Source organism: Manis pentadactyla, chromosome 1 (assembly GCF_030020395.1).
Source record: "Manis pentadactyla isolate mManPen7 chromosome 1, mManPen7.hap1, whole genome shotgun sequence".
Taxonomy (NCBI): domain Eukaryota; kingdom Metazoa; phylum Chordata; class Mammalia; order Pholidota; family Manidae; genus Manis; species Manis pentadactyla.
This window is the reverse complement of record NC_080019.1, coordinates 164,024,051-164,044,579: the sequence shown is the minus strand read 5'-3', so window position 1 is coordinate 164,044,579 and position 20,529 is coordinate 164,024,051. Positions and strand designations below refer to the sequence as shown.

General features: G+C 43.3%; 1 long non-coding RNA gene across 1 annotated transcript; it reads right to left on the bottom strand.

The window, feature by feature from the left end:
* Positions 1-13,328: 13,328 nt before the first annotated feature.
* On the bottom strand, positions 13,329-19,188 carry LOC118934878 (uncharacterized). The gene is made up of 2 exons (XR_005033625.2): positions 18,527-19,188; positions 13,329-14,741 (listed from the first exon to the last, which is right to left on the bottom strand). It is a non-coding gene; the product is annotated as an uncharacterized LOC118934878 (long non-coding RNA).
* Positions 19,189-20,529: the final 1,341 nt, after the last annotated feature.

Sequence of the window (20,529 nt, the reverse complement as noted above, 5' to 3'; positions counted from 1 at the left end):
GGGTCATTTCTCAAATGTTTTCAATCACACCCAGAAAAGCATTAGCTCAATCCTGTGGCCCCATAACATCTACAAAGGTAGTTTGGGCTCCATCTGCCTAGTTATTCAACATAGATATTGCTACCCAAGTTTCTAATGCCACAGAATCAAAACAAAGCTATTAAACTTACTCAAGATAATCAGACAGGAGGTAAGCACTGGTCTTGCCATGCTTAGATCATGTGTATTTCTCCTATGCTCTAATTTAGAATATTGAACCTCTAGAATATGGAAGTTCTTTCATGCTCTAATTTAGAATATTGAAGCTCTCTTCAGAAACCCTCACCAGGAGTGAGGGTTTAGCTTTTTCTTTACCTTTTTCTCCAACTGTGATTTATTTTCTTCTCACTTAGTGATGAGATTTTGAGTGAGTGAGTTTAGAGAGGGTAGAGCATGGAAGAGATTAGACAAGTATAACTCCAACCATAAATCTTATGCCATAATTTTGGCCCTTGGAAACTCAAAAGCCAATAACTAATCTTTCTTCTGCATGCTTCTTTTGATGAAATTGTCTATGACCTCTCTTCTCCAAGGCATGGAGCTTCCAGTCTAGTTTTATTTGGGGGAATGAGCTTGAATGAGGCAGAGGTGATGAGGTAGGAACAAAGTGTTTGCGTCTAGGGAAAACATACCCATAGTTTTACCTGTCTATTCTATCCCATCTGTCTATTAGTCTATCTTTGTACAAACACTACCTATCTTAATTTCTGTAGTTTTATGGTGTGTCTTGATATCTGGCACTGTTGCCCAATAGCTGCGCCTGGGAAGTCTCTCCCTGCTCACTAGGTGAAGCACTGGGAGAAACCTCAACCTGGATGGGGGAGGTTCTTGACTCTTGGTGAGAAAGAATTCTTGAACAGGTCAGACAAGTGCAGGTAAGGAAGGAATTCATTAAAGCAAGAGCAAAAGGGAATGGCAGCTGCCTTGTAGGCAGCAGAGAACAGGAAAGCACAGAGAGAAAGACGGAATGTTTTTGGCTTGGATCTGCACCACATGGGGACTAGCCTCTACCACTCCAGGATCTGAGGGAGCCATGGATCACAGGATGGAGTGAGATTATGTATTGAGAACTTCCCAAAGAAAGGAGATTTTCAGGTAGGCTACCAAGAGCAGGTCTCACAGCTGCAGTATCATCTGGGTCACTCAGGTGATGGAAACATGCAGGCCCAAATCTGAACTCTTAGCAGCCCCTTCCCACTTATTAAGAGTAAAGTGGAGACAGAGTGAAGACTTGGAAATAAAATGAAATAGCAAAGAGAGAAACCACAATAATCTGAGCAGTGAGAAAGCCTTATTTGAAAGTACGCACTTAAAGAAAGGAAAGTGTGGGCGTCCTCAGAGAGGAGGCACACTAATAGTTTGGGGATTCTGTCTTTTAAGGCTTTTGAGAATGAGGCAAAGGGTTGTGGGGGTTGTTGGGCATTGGTTTGATTTGTGGTCTCAAGACGCTTATCTCTGGTGAGACGCCTTGTCTCTTTGTTATCAGTCCTCCACCTGATTTTGCTAAATAAACCCAACACAAGAGATTTACTTATCTTGTTTTTCTCCAAGACAGTGGTTACTCTCAAGTGGTGGCAACATGTCAGTTAAGACTGCCTGCCCTGCCTTAAGGTAGGCTGTTGGCTGATTACCAGAGAATATGTTAGGAATTTTACTTCTCAACTCTCTGTTTTTTAAAATGGAGTCTTAGCCTTAAGATGGGGTCCCTCCTGTTTTTATTATACTGTTTATTATATCTCAGCATTTTTCATCATAGGCAGGAAAAGTTAATCATGATGCTTGTCCCATGTCCCTGCCCTACCCCAGCAGTATAAGCCTTCCGACTTGCTCTTCTTCAAGACTATTATTATTCTTGGCCCTTTCTATTTCCATATACATTTTAGATTTAGTTTACTAATTTGCTCAAAACAAAACAAAACAAAACTCCTGCCAGGAGTTTGATTGGTATTACATTGACTTTATAATTTTGGAACAAATTAAAAATATTGATCTTTAAAATACTGAGTCTTTCTTCTATTACCATTGTTTATACTTCCATTTTTAAGAATTTTCTTTCTCTTAGCAGTATTTTATAGTTTTCCATGTAGAAAAATTATAAATATTACAAATGACTTCCTTCTTGGTTTTTGATGTTTTTGATACTACTATAAATTTTTATAAAATTTATATATGTCCTATTGATCCAGTACAAGGATGGGTAGTGCAATTGATTTTGATAGTGACCCTGTATCATGTGATATTTGACTTTGCTAAATTTATAATTATTCTAATAGTTTATTTATAGATTATTCCAGATTTTCTATGTACACAAATGTGGGATAGTAATTTTATTTTTTTCATTTTCAATATTTATTACTGTTTTCTCTCTCACCCTCATTCACCTTTGCTGTACTGGGTGAGGACGTGAAGTGCAATGTTAAATAGAGGTGATGAAAGTGAACATGCTTGGCTTATCCCAGTATTAAGTAAGGGGGAAGATTCCATGTTTCACCATTAAAAATTATATTAGCTATAGGTTTTTAGTAGTTGCCTTTATCAGGTTAGGAAAGTTCCCTTCTATTTCTAGTTTGCTTATAATTTATAATGTTAATGGGTGTTGATTTGTCAGTTGCTTATTCTGCATCTACTGAGATTATCATATAGTTTTTCTCATTCTGTTACATGATGAATTACATTAATTAATTTTCAAATGTTAAGCCAACATTATGATATATTAGCCTCTTTCCATATTGCAGAATCTATTTGATAATATTTTATTTAGTATTTTAGCATCTATGTTTATGATATTTATTGGCTTCTGATTAAGAAAAGTTAAGTAGCTAACCTCCAATTAACTTCTCTCCCGGAAACTTCTTGGGGAATGCTTCCAGGAAAGAAAGAAGGCAGGTAACCCAGGCTAATCCCCTTGAAAAGATAGTAATAACAGACTTTGTGTAAATCAAGTAATCCTAATTATTAGGAGATGAGTCCTTATCTGTGAAGTGTTTTTAGCCAGATGTCCTCGATTCAGGATTGACTATGGTAAACAAAACCAGAATCTCTGAACTTATGGAGCATGGCTTTTAGTAAAATGTCATGTAAGTGACATAATTACCTGGTATAAAATAGAGAAATGTCATCACCTAAAATGCTGCATATTATGTGAGGCGACCCCACTTAGAGGCTGTATCTTCCCAGCTTGGCCAAATAGCTCATTCAATGGAAGAAGGAAGAACACGGGAAGCCATATATTGTTCTGAACTTCTTTCTGCTGTACCTGTTCACCTGATTGCTTGTATTCTTGAGATTATGAGAAAAATTTATGATGGATAAAATCTCTTTATGCCTGTGAGTCTTTGAATCTGATTGGACAATCTTATCTTTCATGTTGGCCCTATCTATAATTTTTCTCTTTTGTAATGTCCTTGTCAGGTTTTGGTATTGAAAGGAAAGGAGCAACACACAGCAGCAATTCACCGGAGAATTCCGCTTTATTAGGGAAAGGTGCTGGGTTATACAGGAAGGGGCATGGGGTGATTGTGGTGTTACTTCTACGGGGCTGGTGGCAATTGGCTAGGTGCTGGGATTGGGAGGGGGGAGAGGGGTGATTGGGCTTCAGGTGGCGCCGGCGGGAACTGAGGACCCGGAAGAGAAGCAGGAATTTCGCCATCTTATGGGTGGGGGCCCTTCATTCCCCCCTTTCTCCTCTATGGGGTTGTGGACGTTGCTTTCTCTCTGACTGCTTCCTGCTGAACGGGGGTGGAGAAGGGAGTGAGGGCTTGAGGACTGGGAGGAAAGGGTTGATAGGACTCCCCACAGTAAGGACGAGTAGATGTGGACTTCTTCAGGTTGGAAATCAATGAAGGTTCCCTGTAACCATAGGTCAAGGACTTGTTGATTCTAATGGTGCCAAGAGGATACGGGTGCCAGAAGCCGGGCGTCTGCGGCTATTGTTTCCAGGAACAGTTTCCAGCGGAGAGAGGGGTCCATCTCAGCGTGTGGTGAGGAGGTTACGTGAGGGTGAGGGATCTTCTGTGGCTAAAAGCTGTTAGTTCCTGAGTAAAAGCTGGTTGAAAGTTTGATTAGAGATTTTACCGACTTGGGATTTGACAAACTTTACTATACAAGGTAAGAAGAGACAGGCAAGAAGAATGATTATTATAGGGCCTGCAATGGGCCACAGCCAGGTGAGGAAGGGGTTTGTTAGTATTGAAGAGAATGAGTTGGAGGAGTAATACTGTGGGTACCGGGAGTTACCCATGTAGTGAATGGCGCAAGACCAGTAGGGACATCTCTGTAGGTGTCTGGCCATCGCCTGCAATAGGCTTGTTTTCAGTCATAGAGGAAGCAGAGGTAGGGAGAATAAAGGTAGCTGCTAGTGAACACTTCGGTGGAGGGAGGAAAGTGGAGGTATAAAGGCTCGGAGCAGCCTTTCAGAGGGCAGTCTGATGTGGCAATGAGGGCAATAATTTTTGTTTGATGCTGTGTGCAAGTCTGTCTGACTTTGAATCGCCATACAAAGGAGGCTGGGGTGGCAGGGAAGACAACAGGAATGAGGAAAAAAAGCGAGAGAGCGCGAGGGAGCAATAAAGGAGGAAAAAGTCATGATTCAGGTATGGATGGCAAAGGGGGTCAACGGGATTTTGGAGGAAAGAGGACAGTAAGATCAGGAGTCTGGAGGGAGGGAGAGTCTGTAAACTTTTGTAGGTTAAGAGGTCTTTTAGGTGATGTGTGGACAGAATGGTAAGGGGCGCCCCGAATGTCAGTTTATGAGCTTCCTTCTGCAAGAGCTGTCCAGCGGCTAATGCCTGTAGGCAGGGGGCCCATCCCCGAACTGTGGGGTCTAATTGCTTGGAAAGATAAGCTACTGGGGCAAAGGATGGGCCATAATATTGGCCTAGGACTCCTAGAGCTTGACTGGACCTCTCATGAATGTATAATGAGAACGGCTTCGACAAATCAGGAAGATGGAGAGCTGGGGCTTCCACAAGGACTCGATGGAGCTTAATGAAGGAGTGTTGGGGTGAGGAGGATAATGGTTCTTCAGGGGGGCCCTTGCTGAGGTCGTATAGGGGTCTTGCCAACAGGGAGAAGTTAGGGATCCACGCTCTAAAATACCTAGCCAGGCCTAGAAAGGAAAGGATTTCTGTCTCGGTTTTGGGAACGGGCAGGTCAGAGAGGAGCCATTTTCTGTCTAAAGTAATGGACTTTCTTTGTTGAGATAGAAGAAATCCGAGGTAAGTGACAGAAGGGGAAGAGATTTGAGCTTTGACAGGGGATACCCGGTAACCTCTGGAAGCTAGAAGGTTAAGTAGGGAGGCAGTGTCAAGTTGAGACTGTTCCCACGAGGGACTGCAGAGTAGAAGATTGTCCACGTATTGTAATAAGGTGGACTCAGACTGATCATGATGAAACTGTTTGAGATCTTGAGCTAGGACCTATCCAAAAATATGGGGACTATCTCGGAAGCCTTGTGGCAAAACTGTCCAAGTGAGTTGTTCAGAATGTCTTGCATATGGGTCCGTCCAGGTAAAGGCGAAAAAATCTTGGGAGGAGGGGTCCAAAGGGATAGAAAAAAATGTGTCTTTGAGATCTAGGACTGAGAAGTGGGAGGCCGAGGCAGGGATCTGCGATAAAAGGGTGTATGGATTTGGGACTAAGGGATGGATAGGGACGATGGCCATGTTAATGAGGTGAAGGTCTTGGACAAGGCAGAAAGATCCGTTGGTTTTTTAAACAGCTAATATGGGGGTATTAAACGGGGAGTGAGTGGGTCTGAGGCACTTTTTGTTTAAAAGATCTTGAATGATGGGTTGGAGGCCTATGAGGGCCAAATGGTTAGGGGATATTGGGCCTGACAGATATGCTGAGAGGGGTCACATAATTTGATAGAAGCAGGAGGACATAGAGCCACGGAGGGGCTTGTAATGTCCCAAACTTTGGGATTTACAGGGTGTATGAGAGCGGAACTGGAGCTTTCATTGGGTAGAGGGGGGTCGTTGGCTATGAGGGCCATTAGAAAGGGAGTACTGGGGGCTGTGGGAGTGGATATAATTATGGAAACATGGAGGAGAGAAAGGATGTCTCGTCCTAGTAAGGGGATGGGACACTGGGGCATAACCAGGAAGGAGTGGGAGAAAGGTATGGGATTGTCTTGGATTGTGCATAAAAGGGGGGGGTTTAATGGGAAAATCTGTTTACCTCCTACCCCGACTATAGGAGTAATGGCAGGCGTGGTAGGGCCCCGGTATTCCCGCAAGACTGAGAAGGTGGCTCCTGTGTCTAGGAGGAAGGAGATGGGGCGACCGTCTACTATTAAAGTAACCCTGGGCTCCTGTTTGGTGATGGAAATGGTCGGGCGAGAAGCCCCCGGGCCCCGTCAATCTTCTTCTGCCAGCCCCACTACGGCGGGCTTAGGATGGGGGTTGTTCGTCCAGCCTCCCCTTTGGGTGGCTGGGCAATCAGACTCCCAGTGGCCCTTTTTGTGGCATCTGGGGCATGGGGTGGTAGCCCTTGACTAATGTCCTTCTTGTCCGCACTTGAAACAAGCTCCTGGGGGGGGCTTGTTTGTAGAGGGGCGCCCAGGTTGTGGTTTTATCAGCTGGGCCAACATTTGGAAATTGGCCTGATCAGCCTTTTGTTTACGGCGTTCTTTCCCCTCCTCCCGGTTATGGAAGACTTTAAAGGCCACTGTTAGGATCTCAGTCTGTGGGGTAGCGGGGCCCTGTTCTAACTTTTTGAGTTTAGCTTTAATGTCGGGGTAGCTTTGAGCTAGGAAGTATGTCATAAGGACATGTCTTCCTTCAGGCGTTTCTGGGTCCAGGCTGGTACACTGTAATAGGGCTTGAGTGAGTCTGTCTAAGAACTCAGAGGGTGTCTCCTCCCTCCTTTGAATTATGTCTTGGAGCTTTTGAAAATTGACTACTTTAAGAGCTGCCTTTTTCAGACCTGTTATTAAGCAGGAGGCAAAAATATCTCGAGAGCGGAGACCCACGGCGTTGTTATAATCTCAGTGTGGGTCTTGTTTGGGGACAGCGGTGGGGCCAGGGGGATAGGTAGGGTCAGTCCTGTGGGTTTTGGTGGCGTGCGTTTGGGCGAAGTCCCAAACTCGTCTGCGCTCTTCAGGAAGGAGGGTATTGGCCAGGAGCATGAAAATGTCATGATGTGTGAGGCTGTATGACTGGAGGGTCCATTGAAACTCTTTGATATATGTCATGGGATCAGTGGAAAAGGAACCTAGGCGTTTCTCCAGTTGGGCTAAATCTCCTAAGGAGAAAGGGACGTGAACACGCACGATGCCTTCGGATCCTGCTACTTCTGGGAGGGGGGCAATAATTTTGGGAGGCCCTTGGGACCGAGTGTGAGGAGGACTGAAGGGTTCTGGCTCAGTCTGTGGGGGAGAAATAGGTGATGGGGGCAAAGACAGAGGAGGCTCCTGGAAATTAGTTGGAGGGGGGCTGAAAGGCTCAGGCTTGAACTGCACGGGGGGTGAGGTGGGGGACGAGATGGTGGTGGAGGAAGGGGGAGGGGCTGTTGTGGGAGAGGAGGGGGAGGCGGCGGCCACAGCAGAAGAGGGCGGAGGGGTTGTAGGAGGGGGAAGGGAGTGAAAGGGAGGCTTTTGCGGGGGAGACAGCTTGCAGGCTAGGAGAGCTTGGGGGGAGGCAGGGGGAGGAGGAGGAAAGCTTCGGTATAGGGAATCTCCTTCCAGTTTTTCAGGCGCTGGCAGTAGTTAAAGAGATCGCGAGTGATGTTAGGATCAAGAGTTCCCCCTGCGGGCCATTGGTTGTTATTGTCTAGGGGGTATGTTGGCCAATCTTGGGAGCAGTATTTACGGAGAAGTTTTGGTTTTATATCAGGCGTCAGGGAGAGGGTGGCTAGATGCCTGAGCAGGCATTCAGGAGGTGAACTTCCAGGGAGGGATGAGGAGGCTCCCATGGCTAAAGGACAGAGAAGGAGACAAACAGGGGAAGACGAACGGAGACCCTCGGACTGGGAGCAGACCGCAAGGAGACAAAGGGCGTCCCCGATGATCCCTGGTGGTCTGCGGAAACTCGTATACGAGTCGGTTTCTTAGGAAGTGTGGGTCGTCACCCAGACTTCTCTAGGAAGGCAGAGTGCCGGAGTCCGAGGTACCTAGTACTAGGAGTTTTCGGCGGAAGGAATTTTCGGCGGAAGGAATTTTCGGCGGAAGGACGAGGGGGGCTGAAAGGGAGCGTTCTCATCCGCAAAGGAGTCACCTCGTTCATGGCTGTCGGAGGAGGGGCCTGAGGGTCCGCCACAGCCGTGAAGGCCTGAGGCGGGGAGAGTTCCCTCCTCGTCCCCGAGCGTCAGGGCCTTGCCGGACGATCACGGTCAATGGCGCTGCGATAGCTCGGGGAAGAGCGGCCCGCTCCGGGGGAAAACTTACCCAAAGGCCAGAGAGGAGTGGTGAGTGTGAGGAGCCAGCGCCGGAAAAAGAGGACGAGGGCAAGCTGCTGCTGGTGTCGGGGGAAGACGAGGCCCAGTTGGGGTGTCCCGTCTCCCGGGTTTCGGCACCAATGAAAGGAAAGGAGCGACACACAGCAGCAATTCACCGGAGAATTCCGCTTTATTAGGGAAAGGTGCTGGGTTATATAGGAAGGGGCATGGGGTGATTGTGGTGTTACTTCTACGGGGCTGGTGTCTATTGGCTAGGTGCTGGGATTAACGGGGCGAGGGGTGATTGGGCTTCAGGTGGCGCCGGCGGGAACCGAGGACCCGGAAGAGAAGCAGGAGGTTCACCATCTTATGGGTGGGGGCCCTTCAGGTATTAAAATTATGTTTGTCTCCTAAAACAAGCTGGGAATGATTTATGTTTTCTTATTCAGTAGAAAATTATGTGAGCTTAGTGTTTTTTTTCTTCTTAAATGTTCAGAAGAATTTACCAGTGCAGTCATGTGGGCTTGAATAGTACTTTGCAGAAAGCTATGGACTTCCCCTGTGGTGGAAGATGCCAGAAAGGACTTTTCTTTACAAGGCAATAGGTAGGTACCCCTTTGTGGGATGCCTCCATCTTCTTTCCTGGCTGCCAGGCACATGATCTTAGTTAAATCTAGCATAACCTCACTTGAGAAGTGTGGGTCAGATTAGGGAAGGAAAAGATTATGTGCTGAAGGAGTTGCAAGAAATAGCGTGTACCACCAGGAGCAAGGGTGGTATTCCTGTGATGGGATTTTGATGGTGCTTTATTTATGGAACCAGAACATCAGACTAGAAAAACAAGAACTTATTTATTTATCAGTACTTTACTGGGACACAGGAGTTATTTTCCTAGCAGGAACCCCAGGGGGTGGGACAAATTCACTGATAAGGTAAGTCCCTAGACATCAATACTGAGTGAAGTGAAATGTCCAAGTAGTCCTGGTAAATGGTAGGAGAGGCAGTAAAAAGTCTGAGGGAGAAGGTCATGCTAGATTGAATATATTATGAGGCTAGAAACCCACCACATGATTTATTTCCAAAGCAGGGCCCAGAAGACACATGATTGACTAAGGCCACCAAGAATATGCTTGTGAGAAGGTATGAACATCATCGGTTCTGGGGTGGCTTTCCTCTTTAGACCAGGACCGATTGTGAGTGAGGTGGTCACAGAGCTGGGCTAGTTAATGTCATTCAGGGGTCATGAACCCTGAAGTAATAGAGGACTGGTGCTGAAGTACCAAAAGCCAAGAAGCCATAATTACTGTAAACAACTGGTGAAGTTGTAGGGGCATTCTGGGGGTGTTCAGAAGATGATTACTTGAACTTAACACCCCTGTAGCTAAACTAGATAAGCAGATAACAAGAATGCTGCTAAAGTTCTATAATCAGTAAGGCAAAAATGGAAAAGGAAGAGGCTGCATTTATTGTCTCTAATGAAACAATTCCCAGATTGGAGGCAATTTTATTATGGAACCACAGGCAGAAAAGGTGTCTGGGTCCTTGGGAAGAGGGACCCTGCTCTACAGTTGCATACATATACTGTGATGAATCACCAAGTTGTCCCCTAAATGGACATGTGGGCAATTATCCTGGTGATTGTACACTGAGAAAAGGAGTGCTATGCAGACATTTTAAGGACTGTTGGATATAGGGTCTGAGTGGACATTGATACCTGGGAACCCAAAGCAACATCCTGGCCCTCATTAAAGTGGGGCTTATGCAGACCAGGCCCACTGGTGCTGACTAAAGTCTGGCTCATAACAGACACACGAAGTCTGTGGATCCACAAGTGGTCATGTCCGCAGTGCTTCAGGGTATAATTGAATATGATTGTAGCATACACATAAAGCTTTGACCACAGGGCCAGAGCCATCATAGTGAGGAAAGCCAAATGGAAACCTCTAAAACTCCCCTTTTTGCTAGCCAAGATAGGAAATCAAAAACAATTGGCCAGGAGTGGGGGAGGTGGATCTCATTGGTGGTCCACATGTCTTCTCCACTTATTTGCCAGTTTGGGCTTTGAAGAAACTGGATAGATGATTGTAGACTACTGAAGTGTAACCTAGTATCAGCCTTGTTTGCAGCTGCTTTGCAGATGTGGTCTCATTCATTACTAGACATTAAGAAGGGCCCAGATAAATAGTGTGTGGCCATCAATCTAGTGACTATGCTCTTTTCAATCCGTCAGAAAGAGGATCAGAAACAGTTGGCTGTGTTGTAGCTATGTCCAGGAGTGGCCTTGAAGGACATTGGAAAGGACACATATGAGCAGTGTACCTGGTCATCTATTTTGTGTAGAGAAGACCTGGTTCTACATAAGAATATGTACTGTTTCCTGGCCACTGGCTAATGGTGTGGATGGAAAAGGAGTAGACAGTTAGAGCCTGGGAAGTCTGGTGTAGAAGTATGTAAACAGACATAGGGGAGTGGACACAGAGTATGAAGATTTTTGTTTCACACATTAACACCCATCAAGAAGCATCTATCATGGAAAGGGCACTTAGCAACCAAATAAACAAAATGGCCAGTTGAGATTAGCCAGGCTTTGTTATAGACACCCTGAATTGGCAGGATGGCTCATGAATGGAGTAGCTACAGAAGCAGACCTAGATGGGCCCAGCTCTCATGGACTTCTGCTTATCAAGGCTGCCTTAGCCCCTGTAGCCTCTAGATGTCCATCCTGTCATTCACATAGACAACACAGCCCTCCACATGGCACTATTCCCAGACTAAATGGTCTCTTGGGGGCAGGCTGACTATAATGGGCCTCTTCATTCTGGGAAGGTCAGTAGTTTGTCCTCCCAGGGAGAGAACCTGGTGCAGGTATTGCCTTTCCTACCTCCAGAGCCTCAGCCAGTACAGCTGTAAAGAACTTACCCAGTATCTGACAACTTTATGATGCTGAAGGTGCGAGTGTGGGTCCATGACCATGGGATGCCTTCGTCTTGCCGCATGCTACATCACCCTGAAGCCTCATGCATGCAGCCAGCCTCGTGGAATGGTGGAATGGTCTTCTGGAGAAGGCACAGCTAAAGTTAAGAGCTGAGGCAACATTCTGAAAGGATGGGCTGCCATCCTTCAGAATGCAGCATATTCATTAAGCCAGAACTTTATGGTGCTGTGTCTTCAAGAGAGGATAATGAGAGTCAAATATGGTGGCAAGGGAGTAGTCTTATTTACAACACTCTCGAATGATTAATTATTGGCAGTATTTGTGCTTTCTACCATGCAACTTTGCCATCTGTAAGCTTAGCAGCCCTGGTTCAAAAACCCCTTTTGGGTGTAATATTTTATATTTTGTTTATAGTCTTGTTGGGGGCTACAGTGAGAGTCCTCACTGAACTATAAGAAACTGTGTCCACTAGGGCACACTGTATTACTTGTGCCCAGGGACATGCAGGTGAGAGCTGGTATTCACAGGGTAATTGAATGATGAGCAGGACAGTGGGACAGGGAGGGATATGTGCGGACTCCAGGGATCCCCTTGTACCCTGTGGTGCTCCCTTGCCTGTCACTGCGGACAGACACAGCTGGCAAACCCAGCCTAAGATGGCACAATTACTGTGCTCAGACCACTCAGAATGAAAGTTTGCATCACTTCACCAGGTAAACCACCAAGAACTGCTGAGGTGACCAGTTAGTGTGAGGGGAATCCAAAATGGGATATTGGATGAAGGGGAGGATGAGGAACACTTGCAGCCCTTGGATCAACTGCAGTGACAGTGAATGTAGGTCATTCTACTCACCTCACTGCTCTTAAGTTTTTCCTTGGGAAGACAGGTGCACCCACAGGCATCATGGAGGACTTGCTCGCTGAATAGAGCTGGCAGCTCAAGGAGTAGGCTACAGTAGTCATGCTAGCGCTTAGGGAGGTTTATTGACTGAGGACCCCAGCAGGGGCTTGACACATTCATGCCAAGGTTACATATCCATGGAACTGTTCCATTGCAATAGTGAAAAGAACAGGTATACTAGTGCAAGGGCATTCCGTGAGGCTGGGACTCCTCTGAGGGGCAACTTTGCCTTGAGGGTTCATCATCAGTCTGACCTTAAACTTTTTTGGAATTGTTCTGCTGTCTGAGCACAATCTAGTGCTAGTTTTGGGAATTGTTAAGCTTAGTGCTCAGAAAGACATAAAGGGATCTGCATGCAGATTTCTGGAACTTCTTTCTTTGCATCTTCCTCTTTGCTGGTAGTTTAAGCGATCTGCTCTCTCACCTCCAGTCTGTCTCAACTCAGCGGGTTGCTCTGCTGTGCATAAGGTCCTCCTCCTGCAACTTGTGTTTAAACCCAGAAAGGGCAATTGTAGGGCCCTCTTGTTTTCTGGGCTCAGTGATCAGTCCTTTGCTGCCAGTTGTCTAATGTCTGAAAAACTGCTTCACACACATTTTTTTCTTGGGTCCTAGGAGCATTGATAGCCAATTTTTAAATAAAATATCCAATCTACATATTTAGAGCTATAAATTTCCCATAAGCATTTGCTTTCAGAGCTTCTCATAAGTTTTGATATATTGTATTATCATTAGAATTAATTTCAAAACATTCTCTAAATTTCACTGTGACTTTTAGGTTGACTCATGGACTGATTTATAGGTTGATTCAGGAGTATGATCCTTAAATTACAAGCATTTGGGAATTTAAAAAAATCTTTATGTAATTAATTTCTGGTTTAATTTACACTGTGTGATTTCAGTCTTTGGAAATTTGTTGATACTTGATTTGTGACCAATCATATGGCCATTTTGGTAAATGTTCAGGGTGAACCTTAAAAGAATATGCATTCTGAAATTTTTGGATGTAATGTTTTATATTTTGCTTTATTCATATGCATAGTGCCAAAACAGCAAATAGTAGGAGCCCAACACACATCAAACTGAATAACTCAAGGTTCTTTATTCTGTTGGTGGCAATTCCAGATCAAATAAGAGAGGAGGAGGATGACAACACAGGGGTGCAGGTAGAGACAAAACTAGTTCTGGTAAGACAGAGCCTCATAAAAGGATCCCCAAGTCAAAGCATGCAGTTTCCTTCCATTTCAACTAATATTAGTGCCAACCCTCTATGTGATGAAAATTATCCCAATACTCTTCCTTCCTCTGTTTCTCCCAATTTTCCCTGCATCGTTTGTAAGCTCTGTATGACCAGTGTCGGCTAAAGACAATCTTAGGAAATGTTACTGACATTGACTTACAAAGCTCACAGAGACATATCAAATGGCTAATTTTATTTTTCCATTTGCCTCCAAACAATTCATAATTGTTTCTGAGATTACATGAGATTAAAAGATATTATATCTATCCAATGGCCCAATTTTTCAAGTAGAATCATTTCTTAATTTTCCAAGTTCTGTGTCACTTTCTATTTTTTATAAACATCACTTATTCATACGTATAGTGAATAACATCACTTAAGGTTAAAATGGTTACTACTGTACATTTTCTAATACATTTAAGCTTTGTATTTGATCCTCTGCCAACCTTCTTATGGACACTGAAATTTTGATTACAGAAAGAAAGGAGAACATAGATTTAGATCAGGTGAACAGTACATTCTGTAGGCTTATAAGATGCCTCTTGTGTATTGTCTTGCATCTCTTCAATTGCTGATTCCAGCCACAGCTCTGGTGAGCAGTTCTGGGCGGGTTTCACCCTGCTCTGTGCTGACAGTGCTTCCTGTCAGGCACATACCAGCAATCTAGTTTCCCGTCCCACGGCTTCTCTGAGGTGGCAATCGTGATGCTATGGTACCCTGTCTTTGCAAGGCCCTCCTGTCTTTGCAACCCATAGGGACAGGGATGTTAATGCCACACAGGAGTGGCCTTCAACATGTAGGAGATGGCTGCTGAGAGATGAATGCTGCTTTCTTTCATCCCTTAAGCCGACAGTTCTGAGACAAATTTAGTAAGAATCCTGAGAAGGTTCTGCACGAAGTAGCCATAACACTGGTGAACCACTTGATACCACTGTTTTTTCCTTGGATTTTCTTTCCTTTCCCCCCTGCCCCATTCAGTCCTCTCTCTCTCATTCCTGCTCTCTGCAATCACAGTCCCAAATTGAATGTGTCTACTCTTGTTGCGGGCTCTGCTTTCAAGAATAACTTATAGTAAGACAGGAGGTAAATAGGTTGTTGGTAGATTATGTAATGCAGGAATATAATTTCCCTTAACTCTGCACATGCTACCAGGAAACACTTCTTCACTTGGCAGTATAGTTTACAGTAATTTTGATGATTTTTCCATCATTTTCCTTTTTGAAAGCTCATCATTGGTCCTGAAGTCTGAATGCCTAAAGAAAAAATGTTGGTACAATTAGCTTATAATTGAATAGGTAAATTCCTGTGTGATGACAGCTCTGAGCCATTTTCCTTTGTGAGGGCCCTTGACAATTTGGTTATAACTTCAATCTAATGAGGAGCCCTTAGTCTACTTAATCAGGTAAAGCTTTTCGTTGCTTTGGAAACAACCATATCATATTTCTTATTCTCCATGGTAAAAAGCTGGAGCTTTGACTGCTACATTCTTTTTTGCTAAGTAATTCAACCATACCTTACAATGTAGATTACTGGAATAATAGCAGGGTTTCCTGATTCATGAAAAATGGAAGGAATACCTGAAAGATATAGGGAGTTATTAGGAATAAATTAAGGTTGCCCACATGCTGGTCCTAAGAAAAATATTAACAATTATAATTTTTTACTCATTCAAGGTATTGAAGACATTACAGAGAACAAAACTGGTAAATTCTCCTGCCCCTTCACCATAATATACATTCTAGTGGTGGGGAAAGTGAGACAATAAGCAAATTAAGTAATTAAAATCAGTCACCTTTCAAATACAGGCTATAGATAAAATTAAACAAGGAATTGGGAAAGAATGTGTACATTTTTTGTTGTTTTGTTGACCTGCAGGTGTCACTGAGAAAATGACATTTGAACAACGACCCAAGGAGGAGAAAAGAGGCAGTCGTTTGGGTATTTGTGGCAGGAGCATTTGGGGAAGAGAGAAAAGCAATCCCAAAAGCTCTGAGATGGGAAGAGGACAGAGTGGTTTAAGAGACGTGAGCATTAGAGGTTAGAAAGGGCACGGAGAAAGGAGGTAATGACAGATCTTGTGAGACCTGGGTTCTTAAAGGATGCACGGCCTTATTAGGCACTGTGGGGATATTCTGAAAAACTGAGGACATTTTGACACTACTATGGTTGGGGTGTCACTACTGGCCTTTAGGGGGTAGGCAACATTTATGTTAAAAGCACAGTAATGTTCAGGACAGTTCCATCTAGCAAGCCATTTTCCCACATTTTGGGTGTCTTTCAAATGCCCTGCTGCTAATTCATGTAAATGTAAAACTTTATAATTATTTATGCCAAATTCTAAATTCCATCCATGGAAAGATAGATTATTGGAGTCAACTGTCCACTGCAAACAAAGTAAACATCCTGGATAAAATATCTTTGATGAAATTTGGAAATTTTTGCTAATATTTAAAAAAATACCTTTCTGCCCCATACTCTCCCTCCTTGCCTTTTGGGAGTTCAATTCATTTATGTAAGCCCACCTGATGCTATTCCATCAGTCACTGATGCTTCGTTTATTAAAAAAAAAATTTTTTTCCCCATGTACTTAAATTCAGAGTATTTCTAGAAACCTGTGTTCAAGTTTAATGGTCCTTTTTATTGTTGTGTCCAGTCAGTCTACTGATAATCCTATCACATAGTTTCAGATATTGTATTTTTAGTTTAGGATGTCCATTTTCTCTTTGCAGTATTATTTGTATCCTTCTTGAAATTCTCTCTTCATCTATTACATCTTATTTTAATAAGATTCTTTAATGCTGAGTAGCAGGAAAAGGACGGTTTTTTCAAGAAGAGGACTTTGGTCAACTTAGCTGTATGAAAAAGGATTTAACCCTTACTTTATACCCTAACCCAAAATAAATTCTACATGGTTAGTTGATTTAAATGTTCAAAGAAAAATATGATTTTTAGGTAGTAACATAGGAGATCCTTGTAGGCAATGATTTCTTAAGTAGGGTACAGAGGTACAATTTCAGTAAAAATTTGAAATTTACATTCATTAAAATTTAACAATTATATAGTTAAAATGCAAGCCACAGACTAGGAAAAAGTGTTTTGTTTTTTTTTTTCTTTTTTTTGGCAGCACAAGTAAGGGAAAATGGGCCCACATCTAGAATATATAAAGCAAGTAGAAAAAGAGAAAGAGCTGAAAAAGAAAAAGACCCAAAAGGCATTTTGCTAAAGATGATACTCAAATGACTAATGATCACATGAAAAGATGTTCTCTTTCATCTTTCATCAGAGAAATGTAAATTGAAACCACACAACCACCAAATGTTGGTGAGGGTGTGGAGCAATGACAACTCATTATACATTGCTGGTGGGAGTGTGAACTTGAAACGTTGTTTGGCACTATCAGCCATAGCTAACCATAAACATAACCTGTCTGAGATATTCCACTCCTTGATATATATCCCAGTAGAAACAGACATCTACAGATAAAAATGTACACATACACAGATGTGTATAATAATGTTCACAGTAGCCCCACAACTGGAAACAGCATGAATGCCCAATATCAGTATAAGGGACCAGTCATAAAAGACTCCATATTATATGATTCCATTTTTATGAAATGTCTAGAATAGGCAAACCTATAGAGACAGAAAGTAGTTTTGTGCTTGCTTAGGGCTGAAAGGATGGAGGGGAAGGGCTAGAGGGGTGATAGCTAAAGAGTGTGGGGTTGTTGTGAGGTGAGGAAAATGTTCTAAATTGACTGTGTCAATGGATGCCATCTATCTGCCTATGTACAAAAAAACCACTGAACTGTACATGTTAAATGAATGAATTGTATGGGAATTCTATCTTAATAAATTTGTTATTTAAAAAATAATAGTAAAAAGGATAAGTTGTGCTATATTCATAAATTGAATGCCATACAGCATAAAGTAAAATTAAAAAATGACTCTCAATTATAGTATGGAGTGAAAAGTACCAAATACTATATAGAATATTTAATGAAAAATTCATTTCATGTGAAATTCTAAAATAGACAGAACTAATCTATGTATTTGAGGGTAAGACAGTAGATACAGTTGGGGAGAAACTGCTGGGTAAGGGGATGAAGGATTCCAGGAATGGTCTATTTCTTGATTTCGGTGATTTTTGCAAGGGTATATCTGTGTTAGTCTTTGAAAGTTTATTTACTGAACTGTGCATTTATAGTTTGCACACTTTTCTTTATTTTGTACTTCAACAAAAGTTTATTAGGAAATATTTTTAAAGATCAGGTTGTTCAGTAAGTTGTGCTATTAGTATTCAATGAAAAAAGGACTAAAAAATAAAAATTTTGATGGTTATTTTTCATGGGTTGGCATTATGGAGAACGTTTATTTTCTAGTATATACTTTTCAGTATTTTCCAAATTAGCAAAATGGACATATATTACATTTATCACTACAAAAAATGCTACAAATACACAGTTGCCTGACATACTCCTGTATTGCCTTTATATTAATTTATTTGCAATGCAGGAACTTGGCTTTTGCTCCCAGATAGGAAGGGATTGTCATTTTAGAATAAAGGTGGGTGTGACTGCTGGTCTGGGGGTTTCTTGATGGCTTCGCTGACTGCCGGGGACTCACCACTCGCCACCCAGGAGGGAGGAGGTGCAGAGATGAAGGTGTAGGGACCCAAAAAATGCTAACCCAAGCCTGGCTGGTGAAGCCCAGTAAACCTGGCAGGTCACAGTCCTCAAGGAACATAAGTCCTCACAGCATAGCTGGTCAGACCTGGAACACGGGCGGAGTCCTAAACAAAGCTTTAGCCTCCTCTCTGGGTTTAATCAGTGTAATCCACCTGTTTTTGTAAGGCCAGCAGCTGAGTTTTTGTTTTTTTTTTCATTTTTAAGAGGTTGTTGAAACAGACAAGTACGCGGCATTGTTCCTGGCCCTCAAATCATAAAACATTTGCTCTCTGGCTCTTTATAGAAAAAGTCTGCCAGCTCCTTGATTAAGAGGCTCTAGGCTGAAATTTTTAAGGTATTTCAAAATGTTACCTGGATAAGCGCTTGCTGCAGAGGAGCCGGGCGTGTAATGAGCCTGCGCCGGGGGCTCTTTTGATCATTGAGTGGTATCAGGAGACAGAGTACTTGCCAGGTTTATCAGACACGGGAAGTCGGGAAGTCGAGAAGTCGGAATCCACTAAAGAGAGTGTAAAACCTCATCTTCCGAGAATCTAGCTGGAAGGGGATGCTCAGGGAACTTCGGGCCCACACACAACTGGCTCCTCAGGGCAGGGGTCTCCAAAAGGACAAACAATGCTCGCTGCAGTCCTCCGGAGATCGCAAAGGAAGACGGCTGCGGGCTTGCACTGGAGAAGCCTCTGTCAGTCCTGGAGAAGGCAACGCAGCAGGACGGGAGTTTTCCTATCTCTTCTGTACGCGGGCTGCAGCGCTACACTGCGCGGTCGGCACGCGGCTGTAACTTTGGAGCAGCCCCGCGGGGGCGCGACTGGCTGCCCGGCGCCTGCGCAGTGGCCTCACGGGATGCGTCCACCGCGCCGCTGGGCGGGTCAGCCCCACTCTGCGGGGAGCTAGCAGGGAAGCCGGGCCGGGCGCACGCCCAGGGCTCTGCTGAACATCTGAGAGTTAGCTGCGAGCATTGTGACCCTTCACCCTTAAGTTACCTGTGTTGGATCTGCGCGAAAGACAATTTCATTTATTTCATCCTAATATCTATACGTCCCCTAAGAATAAGGGTTTCTCAACCTCGGTGCTGTTGATATTTTAGTCACGGTGATTATTTGTTGCTGGGGGAGGACAGCTGTCTTGGGCTTTTGTACAGTGTTTTGTAGCACTCCTGGCCTGTGCAGCTGATGCCAGCGGCAACCCTCCCTTACCCCGGTTGTGACGACCCACAGCGTCCAGATGCCGCCGGAGGAGTGTTGGGGGCGGGGCGAGAAAGGGCGGGGCAAAATCGCCTCTGGAAGAGTACTGCCCTATAGGATCACAAAACTGTCTTTAGGAAGCTTAGCGTTAGTGTCTTCAGACGTAGGAAGTTGGAATTCCGTAGACATTGTTACATTACTATAACAGATATAATAGTTCATATTCGAATTTTCTTAGTTGTCCCCCCACCCAGCCCACTTACCCTATTGTTGTTTGTATCCTATACATCCAGGATTTAACAAGCGTCACAGAATGCATTTAGTTATCAAATCCCTATAGTTTTCTTTGATTTAGAACACAATTCCCCAGCATTTTCTGTTTTTTATCTTTCAGCATTGACATTTTTGGAAATTTCAGGCCAGTGGTTTTGCAGAATATCCTTCAATTCGGAAACTCAGGTTGGTTCCTCATTTCAAGGAACCACGTTGAGTTTTTGTTAGGTTTTGTTTTGTCTGGAATTCCACCGAGATGATGTTATATCCAGTTTTATCTATTTTCAAAAGATTATTTAGCCGTTTCAACAATATTTAATTTTAAAAAGTACATTTTTCTTCCAGTAATTTGTGGTACCACTTTTATCACATACATAAATTTTCATATTGTACTTGGATCTACTCCTATTCTATTTTAATATCTATCTGATTATCTACTTATGTGCTAATATTCTGTTTTAATTACTGAAGCCGTAGTCTATTCCAATATCTAGTAGGGCTATGCCCGTCTCATTGCTGGGCTTTATTTTGTTTTTTCCTGGTTTTTTTTTTTTTTATTATTGCTCTTTTTTAAATAGAATCTAGCTATATAAAAATACTTTAAAAATTGATGTCAGTTAACAATTTTGCATTATTCTATTGAAGAGCAAGGTTTATTTTTCCTTTTACTCAAGTCCCAGTTTTATGTCTTTCAAAAAAGCTTTAAGAACTTTTCTTATATAGGTTTGCCCATTTCTCGTTTATTCCTGGGGTATTTTTTGTTGTTGTTGGTCATGTAAATGGGGTCAGCTCTTCTATATTTCCCTGTAACTGCTGGTTGCTTAAAAACCAGAAGATACTGATTTTTACATGAAATTTTGTGTCTTTCTACCATATTGAATCTCCTATTGCTGCTAGTTT